This window comes from Aquarana catesbeiana, linkage group LG09 (genome assembly GCF_042186555.1).
Source record: "Aquarana catesbeiana isolate 2022-GZ linkage group LG09, ASM4218655v1, whole genome shotgun sequence".
Lineage (NCBI taxonomy): Eukaryota > Metazoa > Chordata > Amphibia > Anura > Ranidae > Aquarana > Aquarana catesbeiana.
In genome coordinates, this window is record NC_133332.1 from 14,306,596 (window position 1) to 14,321,084 (window position 14,489).

The window sequence follows — 14,489 nt, forward strand, 5'->3', positions numbered from 1 at the left end:
TGCACCCTCATCAATGTCCACAAGTGCAGCCTCATCAGTGCCCATCAGTACAGCCTCATCAATGTCCATCAGTGCAGCCTCATCAGTGCCCATCAGTGCATCCTCATCTGTGCTCATCAGTGCGGCCTCATCAGTGCCCATCAGTGCAGCCTCATCAATGCTCATCAGTGCAGCCTCATCAATGCCCATCAGTGCAGCCTCATCAGTGCAGCCTCATCGGTGCCCATCATTGCAGCCTCATCAGTGCCTCCTCATCCATGCCCATCAGTGCAGCCTCCTCAATGCCTCCTCATCAGTGCCCATCAGTGCCACCTATCAGTGCCCATCAGTGCAGCCTCATCAGTGCCCATCAGTACAGCCTCATTAGTACCTCCTCATTGGTGCCCATCAGTGCAGGCTCATCAATGTCCATCAGTGCAGCCTCATCAGTGCAGCCTCATCAGTGCCTCCTTATCCGTGCCCATCAGTGCAGCCTCATCAGTGCTCATCAGTGCAGCCTCATCAATGTCCATCAGTGCAGCCTCATCAGTGCTACCTATCAGTGCCCATCAGAGCAGCCTCATCAGTGCCCATCAGAGCAGCCTCATCAGGGCCCATCAGTACAGCCCCATCAGTGCTCATCAGTGCAGCCTCATCAATGTCCATCAGTGCAGCCTCATCAGTGCCCATCAGTGCCTCCTCAACAGGTGCCCATCAGTGCAGCCTCGTCAGTGCTTATCAGTGCAGCCTCATCAGTGCACATCAGTGCAGCCTCATCAGTTCCCATCAGTGCAGCCTCATCAGTTCTCATCAGTGCAGCCTCATCAATGTCCATCAGTGCAGCCTCATCAGTGAGCCTCATTAGTGACTCCTCATCAGTGCCCATCAGTGCAGCCTCATCAGTGCTCATCGGTGCAGCCTCATTAATGTCCACCAGTGCAGCCTCATTAGTGCCACCTATCAGTGCCCATCAGTGCAGCCTCATCAGTGCCCATCAGTACAGCCTCATCAGTGCCTCCTCATCGGTGCCCATCAGTGCAGCCTCATCAATGCCCATCAGTGCAGTCTCATCAGTGCCCATCAGTGCAGCCTCATCAGTGCCCATCAGTGCTCATCAGTGCAGGCTCATCAGTGCCCATCAGTGCTCATCAGTGCAGCCTCATCAGTGCCCATCAGTACAGCCTCATCAGTGCCTCCTCATCGGTGCCCATCAGTGCAGCCTCATCAGTGAAGCCTCATCAATGTTCATCAGTGCAGCCTCATCAGTGCCCATCAGTGCAGCCTCATCAGTACCTCCTCATTGGTGCCCATCAGTGCAGCCTCATCAGTGCCTCCTTATCAGTGCCAATCAGTGCAGCCTCATCAGTGCTCATTGGTGCAGCCTCATTAATGTCCACCAGTGCAGCCTCATCAGTGCCACCTATCAGTGCCCATCAGTGCAGCCTCATCAGTGTCCATCAGTGCCTTCTCATCGGTGCCCATCAGTGCAGCCTCATCAGTGCAGCCTCACCAGTGCCTCCTCATCAGTGCTCATCGGTGCAGCCTCATCAATGTCCATCAGTGCAGCCTCACCCGTGCCACCTATCAGTGCCCATCAGTGCAGCCTCATCAGTGCCCATCAGTGCAGCCTCATCAATGTCCATCAGTGCAGCCTCATCAGTGCCCATCAGTGCCTCCTCATCAGTGCCCATCAGTGCAGCCTCATCAGTGCTTATCAGTGCAGCCTCATCAGTACCTCCTCATGAGTGCCCATCAGTGCCTCCTCATTAGTGCCCATCAGTGCAGCTTATTCAGTGCCTCCTCATCAGTGCTTATCGGTGTAGCAGCCTCATCCGTGCCACCTATCAGTGCCCATCAGTGCAACCTCATCAGTGCCCATCAGTACAGCCTCACCAGTGCTCATCAGTGCAGCCTCATCAATGTCCATCAGTGCAGCCTCATCAGTGCCCATTAGTGCCTCCTCATCAGTGCCCATCAGTGCACCCTCATCAGTGCCCATCAGTGCAGCCTCATCAGTGCCTCCTCATTAGTGCCCATCAGTGCAGCCTCATCGGTGCAGCCTCATCTATGTCCACCAGTGCAGCTTCATCAGTGCCACCTATCAGTGCCCATCAGTGCAGCCTCATCATTTTTTTTTTCTCAACTTGCAGTCTTTATTCGTTTATTTAGTACAAAAATAAAAAATAAATACCATCAAAAGAAAGTTCTATTTGTATGAAAAATAAATGATAAAAATGTCATTTGGGTACAGGGTTGCATGACTGCGTAATTGTCATTCAAAGTGTGAAAACTGGCCTGAGCAGGAAGGGGGTGTAAGTGTCCGGTAGTTATGGATTTGGTTAATGGGCTGCCCTAAGCATGAGAAACAAACAGAATAAGTCCTTTCCTGAGTCTACAAATAGGAACTCCACAGACCACCGCGCCCGACGCGAGCGCACGTTCCACACGTTTCTGTGGGTTACATGTAGAACAGCCTAATCATTTCAACAGCCCTACACATTAGAAACATAAAAAATAAGTCCCTGACTAGCTCTAAAAATAGGATATCTACAGACCGCTGCGCCTGAGCGTGCGCACACTTCCACACGCATTTTCAACGCGTTTCTGCGTATTACATGTCGGACAGCCCATTCACATTAAAGGGCTGCCCTAAGCGCGAGAAACAAACAAAATGAGTCCTTGGCTGAGTCTACAAAGAGGAGATCTACAGACCGATGCAACTGAGCGCGTGCACACTTCCACGCGTTTTCAATGCGTTTCTGCACGTTACATTCCTAGATGGGGTAAGTGCGGGGCTTTTAGGTCCTCCCGGGAGGGTTGCCACCAACCGACTGGGGGGGGGGTGGGGGTGGCTGTTTGCCAAAAGAAAAGACCACCAGCCGCCACTGCCCTGTCCGAAAGACACAGCAGTCACAGAGTGTGCCGAGGGCGCCCAGGAGTCCATAGACGACCTCGCTGTACCCATGTTTTGGCTTTAGCGTGGTCTCCCGTGGTTAAAATTGCATGCGCCCGTGAAAACAGCGATTTCAGTAAACCCTAAACTTTCCATAGGCAACGCTTCAAAGGCCGGGTCACCGGATCTGTGGTGTGGTGCCAATCCATGGAGAGGGACACATCCAACCGGATTCCATTCGATGGAAGATCACCCAACATTCAGCCTCCATAATCCTATCTACTTCATTTATTTTTAATGACTATATAACTGGACTATGGGATGTTTTTTATTTCCTGGAGATCAGAACATTATTAATATGATCCCTGCTGATATTATTATTATTATTATCATCATTAATAATGTTCTCGGTAAATAAAATCACTCTGAAGCTTTGCTGTAACCACATGTTCCACCGGGGGGCAGTAGAACTCTCCTGAATGGCAATCAAACCGTACATTCTTCTTATTTATACACTTACTATTTTTTTTTTTTTTTTTCATTTTTACCTAAATTGTTTAAAATTGGTGTACAGTAAAACCTTGGTGTGAGAGCGTTTTGCAAGACAAGCAACATTTTTTTAATACATTTTTACAAGTGATGTCTTGATATGCAAGTAGCGTCACATCACAACTAGGTAAAAAAGAGAAGAGAGGCGCCTCTAAGTGTAGCGATATGGTTACATTTAATGACAGTACAACATTTAGCAACATATTGCTACACTTAGAGGCGTCTCTCTTCTCTTTTATACTCTGGAGCTCCTGCTGGATTTTGCTTCTAATCCCCTTGTGGAGGCTTCCATTAGTACATTTTATGGTTACACAACCTGATCACATCGCTATAATCGTTTTTATATGGACCATAGGTGTGCGTAGCCTATTGCATTAGGGTGTGCACCCCAAAGCTCAAACACATATGCATGTGTGTGCAGTAGGAGGATTAGTGTCCCATCAATGGGGTCATTGAGAAATAGTGTCCCATCGTTGGTGTCAGTGGGAGGAATAGTGTCCCATCATTGGTGTCAGTGAGAGGAATAGTGACCAATTGTTGGTGTCAGCGGGAGGAATAATGTCCCATCGTTGGTGTTAATGAGGAATAGTGTCCCTTCGTTGGTGTCAGTGGGAGGAATAGTGACCAATTGTTGGTGTCAGCGGGAGGAATAATGTCCCATCGTTGGTGTTAATGAGGAATAGTGTCCCTTCGTTGGTGTCAGTGGGAGGAACAATGTCCCATCATTGGTGTCAGTGAGAGGAATAGTGTCCCATCATTGGTGTCAGTGGGAGGAATAGTGTCCCATCGTTGGTGTTAATGAGGAATAGTGTCCCTTCGTTGGTGTCAGTGAGAGGAATAGTGTCCCTTCATTGGTGTCAGTGGGAGGAATAGTGTCCCATCATTGGTGTCATTGGCAGGAATTGTGCCTCATCCATAGGTGTGCGTAGCCTATTGCATTAGGGTGTGCACCCCAAAGCTCAAACACATATGCATGTGTGTGTATATATACGGAAGGTGTCAGGAGAGCAGTGGATGGTGTCATAAGGGCAGATATTGGTGGTGTCAGTAGGGCAGTTACAATATGATTTTAATTATTTTTTTGCAATTTTTTAGGAGAAAAAAAAACAGATTGTTGTATTTATTTGGTGAAATATCAGGGGTCTAAACATTGGAAATATGCACCACACTGGGTGATTAGGGTGTGCCCAGGCACACCTGGCACACCCTGTGCGCACGCCTATGATATGGACTATAAACTGAAGGACCTACAAATAAATACTTGTGGAATGAATCATTTGAGTTTCCTTTACAGTAATACAGTGGAACCTCGGAATATGAGCATAATCCGTTCCAGGAGAATGCTCGTAATCCAAAGTACTTGCATATCAAAGCGAGTTTTCCCATTGAAGTCAATGGAAACGAAAATAATTTGTTCCGCACTGACTTCAATGGGATGAAATAGCGCATGCGGCCAGAGGCGGGGGGGGCGCCTCGGATACAGCAGAAAAGGCCCGAGGGACACTTCGGATGACCTCAGCAAACCTCGGAAAGACTCCGTTCACGAGCCGATCTGCGACTTTCGGCTCTGCTCGCCCCCGGCGCCCCCCCACCTCAGGCCAAAAGCGGTACTGCACATTGCTTTTGGCCTGAATCCTGCTTGGTTTGCAAGACAACACTCGCAAACCGAGTTAGGATTTTTAAAAATACAGTGCTCAGTTTGCAAAACGCTCGTTAACCGCATTGCTCGCAAACCGAGGTTCCGCTGTACCTTGGATTGCGAGCATAGTTCATTCCAGAAGGATGCTTGCAATCCAAAGCACTCGTATATCAGAGCGAGTTTCCCCATGGGAAATAATGGAAACTCCGATAATCCATTCAATGGGCACTGCTTGTCTATGCAGTACCGCATGTGACCAGAGGTGCGGGGGAAACACTCGGAGACCATTTGGAGAGACTCGGAGAGCATCTCTGAGTGTCTCCAAGCCTCACCAGCGCCCCCCCTGCACCTCTGGCCAAATGCGGTACTGCATAACCCAGAGGCTTGAATCCTGCTCATCTTGAAAGACAATGCAGGATTTAAAAATAAAAAAAAACAGCTTGTATTGCGAAACGCTCGTAAACCGCGTTACTTGCAATCCGAGGTTCCACTGTATTTCTTATGGGGAAATTTGTTTTGATATACAAGTGCTTTGGATTACAAGCATGTTTCTGGAACGAATTATGCTCGCAATCCAAGGTTTTACTGTACAGTGGAACCTTGGATTAAGAGCATAATCCATTCCAGGAGAATGCCTGTAATCCAAAGCACTTGCATATCAAAGCGAGTTTCCCCATAGGAATTAATGGAAACGAAGATAATTGACTTCTATTGCATGCAATACCGCATGTGGCCAGAGGTGGGGGGGCGCCTGAGAGCCTCGGAAATACTCGGGGACAGCTCGGCTGAACTCGGAAAGGCTCAGAAAACAGTGTGTTTCTGAGTGTTTCCGAGTATTTCCAAGTGGCTCAGAATTGTTCCGAGTGTCACCGGCGCCCCCCGCACCTCTGGCCAAATGCGGTACTGCACGCCCCATTAGCTTTAATTCTGCTCATTTTGCGAGACAACACTCACAAACTGAGTCAGAATTAAAAAAAAAAAAAGTTGCTCGTCTTTCAAAACGCTCGTTAACCACGTTGCTCGTTAACCAAGGCTCCACTGTATATAAATTTCCAACTTGCAGGATGCTGAAATCGAACCCTTCGCCTCCTCCGCAGACACCCTAAGCGGAGATCTCAGTATGGCGAGTCCTCGGTGTTCACGGCTACTTATTGGTTTTCTTATAGCTATCAAAAAAGTTACACTTTATACAGATTGGCTAAGCTCCGCCCCACGCCGCGAACAGGTAACCTATCAGTCAATTCTATTTTTGAATGTTTTGTTGCCTTTTATAGAGATCTCACAGTCTGTTATTTCAATACAATTTTTGCAACTTGTTTAAAGTGCACCTGTCAGTAACCTTACAAATCTGGAAGAATAAAATTCCTGATACGTCACAATGTACAGCAACCGTATTGTTTTTTTTTTTGTTTTTAGAAAAGATTTAATCTTTTCCTGGAGCTTTGATTGGTATCTGAACTATAGGGTGAGATGACATCAACAGTCTGCTGCAGGCAAGAGGAAACATTTCCTTAGTCTCCACAGTGATCACATTGCAACATTGCAACATTGTAGCTTTGTAGTAAGCCACAAGGATTTTGATACATAACGTATATACTCGAGTATAAGCCGGCCCGAATATAAGCCGAGGCACCTAATTTTACCACGAAAAACTGGGAAAATTTATTGACTCGAGTATAAGCCTAGGGTGAGAAAAGCGCAGCTACTGTAAGTGGAAAAGAGGGTCAACAATGCCCATTTGCAACCTCACTGTTCCCATTTGCTGCCATAGGTCCCCCGAACGTCAAACTCGGTAGTTAAGGGTTCCTAGATGCCCCCTAGCTGCAGCCAAAATTTGGGGTCTCTGGACCTAAAGGATCCCGAAATGACATCGCTGCAGATGGACACAGTTGACTGAGTTTGGGGTTCCGTATCTCGGGGCCACTTGGTGCTAAGAACCCCAAATTTGGTGTACAAACCCAATGGAATGAGCACTACAACAAATCCAAGTCAAGCACTTTTCTGCAGCAGAGAATGACATTTTCCGAACCGACTTTTGGGCCCCGTATCTCGGGGCCACTTGGTGCTAGGAACCCCAGCTTTGGATATGTTGTAGTGCTAGTTCCACTGGGTTTGCATACAATTTGGGGTTCCTAGCACCAAGTAGCCCCGATATACGGGGCCCCAAAGTCGATTTCCATGATAGCCAGAGAACTGGTGTTTTCAGTCTCTTCAATTGTTTCTTCCAACAAAAAAGTTTCATTTTTTCCTATTATTGATGTTCCTTTAACTCTCTGTGAAATCAAAGCTTTGATTGGCCCTCATTTGCTTCATTCTTCCTTTTTCTTTCTAAAACGTCTAGATGTCCTGCAGCTCCCGTGAAAGACGTTTCATTTCAGCGCTGCAAAAAACCTTCTTCACGTCCGCAGATATTCAGTTGGGTTGCTAGAAAAAAAGAGAGAAGAAATAAGTCCTATTTAATGACAGAAGTACTCCCTTGATTAAACTTCAAATTAAAAGAGCCAGAAATGGACTCGAAAATGTCAAGCTTCAACGGCGTGGGTCTGAAAATTCCAGATTTGTAACTACTTTAACCTATAAATCCAAGGAAAGGTCGGCGTTGCGTATTTTTTTTTTGTGTGAAATATCTCAGCCCGACGAGAGCAGAAGGTACTTTCAAATTTTTTTGGCCGGTACCCAAGCTCTGGAATATAAAATAAAAAAAAAAAATTTAAAAAAATCTCAGTCTGATTTCAGGACGGCAAATTTGTATTCATCAATTCTAAGTAATTGCTCTCCGACTGACGCTATTCCAATTTTTCGCCATTATTTAGTGTCATCCGGCTCTGACTCTCCTGAGTTGCTTTCCTTGTAAAACGTCGGCTGAAAATAAATTATAACTAATATAGCTTACATATTTTATTATTTGGATGAATTTTTCAGCCGCCTCGCCCTCCGCCAAGCACTTTACATGGAAGGTTGGATGTTGGCCGTCCTAAATATTTTAGAGGTGATTTTTAATTTCTGTCTTTAATATTGAAGAATAAAGTTTGAACAATGTGTTTTACGTCTGAAATTAGAAGATAATGTTTTATACCCTGGGGGAAAAAAAATAAAATAAATTAAAAGCTAACCGTATGATATATATATATATATATATATATATATATATATATATATATATATATATATATACATATATATATATATATATATATATATATATATATATATATATTTTTTTTTATATTTTTAAATATATTTTATATATATATATATATATATATATTTTTTGTCAATTAGATTAATGCCAATGATGATAGTGATGAAGGCCAATGTAGGGTTAGCTCTATTTTTATTTATTAATTTTTTTCTAAAATTAGTCTATGCCGATGATGATGATGATGTTGAAGAAGGCCAATGTATAGTTAGCTCTTAGCTCTGTATTTTTCTTTTAAATTGATATTATTATTTTTTTGATCAGGCTATGCCTATGTTGATGGTGATGAAGGCCAATGTAGGGTCAGCTCTATTTCCTTTTAAATCGGCAAGATGACGATGACAATGGTGATGAAGGCCAATGTCGGTGAGCCGATATATCGGCTCACCGACATTGGCCTTCATCACCATTGTCATCTGCATCTTGCCGGTTTAAAAGAAAATAGAGCTGACCCTACATTGGCCTTCATCACCATCAACATAGGCTCACCGACATTGGCCTTCATCACCATCAACATAGACTCACCGACATTGGCCTTCATCACCATTGTCATCGGCATTTAAAAAGAAAATACCGATTTAAAGAAAACAGAAAACACCGATTTAAAAGAAAATAGAGCTGACCCTACATTGGCCTTCATCACCATCAACATAAGCATAGCCTGATCAAAAAAAAAAAAATAATTGTAAATTAATTTAAAAAAAAATAAAAATGCTAACTATACGTTGACCTTCATCGCCATCCTCATCGGCATAGCCTAATCGTACCGATTTAAAAAAAAAAAAATACAGAGCTAAGAGCCAACTATACATTGGCCTTCTTCAACATCATCATCATCGGCATAGACTAATTAAAAAAAAATTAAAAAAAATAAAAATAGAGCTAACCCTGCATTGGCCTTCATCACTATCATCATTTGCATTAATCATATTGATAAAAAAATAAAAAAAAATAAAAAAATACCTAACCGTACGTTGGCCTTCATCACTGTCCTCAAAGGCATAGCCTAACCTTACCGATTTAAAAGAAAAAAAAAATAGAGCTAACAATATATTATTATTATTATTATACAGGATTTATATAGCGCCAACAGTTTGTGCAGCGCTTAACAAAATAAAGGCAGACATTACAGTTACATTACAATTTGGTACAAGAGGAATCAGAGGGCCCTGCTCATTAGAGCTTACAATCTAATATATTGGCCTTCATCACTGATATCATTGGCATAGCCTAATTTTATTGATGGAAAAAAAAAAAGCAAACCATATTTTGGCGTTCATCGCCATTGTCATTATCAGCACAACCTAATCTTACCGGTAAAAAAAAAGAGAGCTTACCATACATTGGCCTTCATCGCCATCATCATCGGCATACCTTAAAGCGGGGGTCCACCTATCTATCGGTTTTTTTTTTTGGAGTTCATTCACAAACTTTTCTTCTCATGATTATCTACTCACATGTTCTGTGTAATAAGTCCGCCTGTGTCCGATTTCGTTGTAAAGAATAACTTCACTGAAGGCGGTTTCCATCTTCATTGTGGGCATTTGAAGCCCACAAGCATGTATTTCCTGGATGCGGTGAATGCTGTGCTCCCAGCATTCACCGAGATGTTGTGATGACGCTGTTGCACAATGCATGCTGGGAAGCCTAAGACTAGCTCCCAGGGGAAGGTGGGAGGTCTGGGAGAGGCTAGAAACACGCCTACTCCCATGGGAGGAAAACCAGGAAGTGCTAAGAAGATTAGAAAAAAAAAGGTCATTACGGCGATTTAAATTTTTTTACACAGCATGTCAGCATCTAGGCAAGGAAGAGAATGCATAGAGATAATGTTCAAAATTTGGGTGGAACCCCGCTTTAATTATACTGATTTAAAAAAAAAAAAAATAGGATAACTGTACAATGGTCTTTATCACCATCATCATTGACATATCCTAATCTAACCAATAAAAAAAAAAAAAGAACAACTAAAACTATATGTTGTCCTTCATCGCCATCTTCATCAGCATAGCCTAATCTTAGTGATTAAAAAAAAAGAGCTAACCACACTTTGGCCTTCAGCACCATCATCATCGGCATAGCCTAACCGCACATTGGCCTTCATCATCATCAGCATAGCCTAATCTTACCAACGTAAAAAAAAAAGGCCTAACCGTACATTGGCCTTCATCATCATCAGAAGCAGCCTAGTATAATCTTACTGATAAAAAAGATAATAGAGCTGACCGTACATTGGCCTTCGTTGGCAAAGCATAATCTTACCAAATTAAAAGAAAATAGAACTATCCTTACTACGTTGGCCTTTAGCACCATTATCATCATCAGAATAGGCTAATCTTGTTGATAAAAAAAAGTTGAGCTAACAATATGTTGGCTTTCATCACGATCATCATTAGCATAGCAAAATATTAGCAATGAAAGGCAAAAAATAGAGCTAACCATACATTGGCCTTTATTACAGATATCATTGGCGTAGACAAATCTTATTGATAAAATAAAAGAGCCAACTGTATGTTGGCCTTCAGCGCCATATAGCACCATCATCATCATTGGCATAGCCTAAACTTAAGAATTAAAAAAATTTTAAAAATTCACGCTAACTGTACATTGGTCTTCATCACCTTCATCACCTTCATCATTGGCATAGCTTAATCTTAGTGATTAAAAAAAAAATACAGCTAACCATACATTGGCCTTCATCACCATCATTATGGGCATAGGCTAATCTTATGGATTTAAAAAAAAAAAAAAAAAAAAAAAAGGTAGAGCTAGCCATACATTGGCCTTCATCGCCTTCATCATTGGCATAGCTTAATCTTAGCGATTAAAAAAAAAATACAGCTAACCATACATTGGCCTTCATCACCATCATCATCAGCATAGCCTAATCTTACAGATCGATCAACTGATGGTAGATAGTTGGGTGCCGTTTCAAGGAGATAATCAGGGACACGAGAAGTATTTTAAAGACGTGGCTTTCTCACATTATTTGAAGACTCACATGAAATATTTTCAGGAATCGTCATGCTGTGAATGAAGACAGCGAATATCAATTCAGTGTTTTTCTGTGCATATAATGAACATCTGGCAACAAGGTGTTTTGGTCTTTGCATTAAAAAAAAAAGAAAAAAAAGAAGAAAAAAATATGTCATAAAACTATTGCTCAACCCTGTTTTTATGACCAAGATTTTTCAACTTTTTTTTTTTTCTCATGTTAATCTCCGTGCACACGGTAGAATTTTGTAAATGGTAACAATCAATTTTTTAACAAGACAAAGGGAAAAAAAAAAAAAAAAAACCTCCCAGGCTCATAAATATTGCATATATTAATTGTGCAGCTTAATGGAACATTTTATGTTTCAGAAAAACTCGTTTACATAATTAAAATCTTCTTTGATCTGTAAGTAAGTGATTTAATCATAATGCTCATTAGGCTGAATGGGTCCTGTGTTCTTTTTTCCTATCAAGATGGTGAAACAAAAAAAAAAAATACAAAAAAAAAAAAGGAAATGTTGAAAAACAAAAAGACATATTTATTAGGTAAACACAAACTGTTTTGTTTCATGAAGCAAAATGGATTTGTTTTTTCATCTTTGAATTTTATTTATTTAAAAAAAAAAAAAAAAGAAACATTTAGATGAAAGCAAACTTATTTGTTTTGTTTCGTTTTTTTTTTTTTTATCTGATTTTGTTTGTGGCGGAGTGGCTTGGTGCAGTAAGTGCTTTCTCGGTCAATTTATGTTCATTAACCACTTCACTTCAGAAAATAATTAATTCATAAACCATTTTGTCTGAACCGTGCTTGAAAGATGCATAATTTGTCTATTGTTGGAGGAAATAAACAGTCATTTGCATTTTGTTCTGCTCACCGTTTAAAGGGACATTAGAGAGACGAGGGACCTAAAAAATAAATAAAAAAATTAACCTCTTGCGTTGATGAAGTCGCCGGGATCCACTTTTCGAGAATTATTTTTTCTTTTTTTTTTTTTCCTTGAATGGCAATCAGAAACTATTCAGGTGCTATTGACCCAGCGGGTGAAGAGTATGGGCCAGATCAGGAGTCGTGCCAGTAATTTGGGATTTAATTTGAAATATGGAGGCTTGTGGCTTCCTCGCCGGGTCCTTATGCAGAACATTCTGGGAAACTTTAGAACTACGGCTAAAGGGCCACTCCAACCAAATGGATGATGGAGAGTTGAAGCACGCAGTGGTTTCTCAAGGACTTTGAAGTTGCCATCTCTGCTCTTGACCTTTGGGACTCATTAACACTTCAAGGATAACTAAAGGCAAAACTTTTTTGGGGGAGTTTGCATGGAGTAGAGAGGGATTAGAACCCATGTTGGGGTTTTATTGCTGTCCGCTAGGGAGAGACACCGTTTTTAATTGTCCTGATGTAACACAAAAGAACACCAAAGGGCACCATCTAAGTACAGTAGATAATATCTCCATTAATAGAAAGGTAATTGGCCACTCACGTGCAGAAGAATAAAGAGCACCTGTAAGGTACACTCATGACTTCTAGAGCTTAGCGTTGCCGCCTCAAAACATGTGGCCATTGAGTCGAACACCCCCCCCCCCCCCCCCCCCCCGGTTCTGCGAAAAGGCAAAAAATTTGTGCGAACACCGTTAAAGTCTATGGGACACGAATGTGAAAAATCAGAAGTGCTAATTTTAAAGGCTTATATGCAAGTTATTGCCATAAAAAATGCCAAAAAAATGGCGTGGATGTCCCCCCCAAAATCCATACCAGGCCCTTCAGAACCCTGCACCCAAATTTTTATAAAAATTGCGTGGGGGTCCCCCAGGCCCCCAGGCACTATATACTCTGAACAGCAGTATATATACGGCCTACCCTATACACTCTGCAGAAAATTGGGCCAGTTACTCATGTTGGGTGCAGGAACGGGCCCTGCTGTAAAATATTATATGAAAAGTTGTAGGGGCAGAAAAATTGGGCCTTGGGTGGTGGTGGTGCCACAACACTGTAACCCCTCACAGATACTGGTGTTGGGCGCAAGAACGGGCCCTGCTGTGAAACATGACTGCCAGTTTCTTGTCCTTCTTGGGCACCCCCTCTCTCTCTAGGCTCACGTTACTCCCTTCCTCGACCTGGAAACTAACATCGGAGCCTTCAAATCTCTGCGCATCCTCCAGCAGCATGTACCCGACACTGTGGTTGAATAGTTCGGGGGACTCCTCCGTCCATGATGGTGGGGCTATGGAAGGAGTGACTGTGGATAAGGAACCAGTGGACTAGGCCGCTTTGGCAGCTGCTTTGGAAGGCAAACTACTCTGAGCCTGGGTGACAGAGGATGAGGAGGATGAGGACGGCTTTGTTAGCCACTCCACCAACTCTTCTGCATGTTGTGGCTCAATAACACGGCCAGCAGCAGCAAAAAAGATCAAGCGTGTCCCTCGGCCACCTGCAGAGGATGCACCATGTCCAGGACCACCACTGTTGACTGTAGACACAGAGGCTGCTTGCCCTCTTTGGGTGGCCTGTGAGCGTCTGCATCTCCTTGGAGGCCTTCTAGGCATGATGTATTTTTTGTTTTGCAACACCACACTGCACTGTATTAGATACTGTGTACACCACCAGAAGTGTATTAGAAAGTGTACAATGGCTGCACTGTATTGTATACTGTGTACACCACCAGAAGTGTAGTATAAACTGTACAGACTGTATTAGATACTGTGTACACCACCTGCACTGTATTAGAAACTGTACACCATGTAATGCACTGTAGATATAGGCTACACTGAATGCAGAGTATATATATATATACTAGACTGTGTGTGTATAAATATATATATATATATATATATATATATATATATATATATATATATATAATACACTGCCTGACGTCTATTAGAAACTACACACTGAATTATACATATATACACTGAGTATATATTAATACACCGAAGTGTATTAGAAACAGTACACCACAGAATGCACTGTTGACATAGACTACAATGGATGCAGATATATATATATATATATATATATATATAAAATCAAATACACTGCCACTAACTGAATAACATGCCTGCTTAATCTAACTCAAGCTATCTCTCTGTCCACACCAACAACACTACACAGGGCCGCCGTGTAAACAGCCTTATATAGTGTGGGGAGCCATGATTGGCCAAGGCCATTTATGGCTCTCTCAGCAGAGCGCGATGTGATTGGCCAAAGCATGCAGGTCAGGTGCATGCTTTGGCCAATC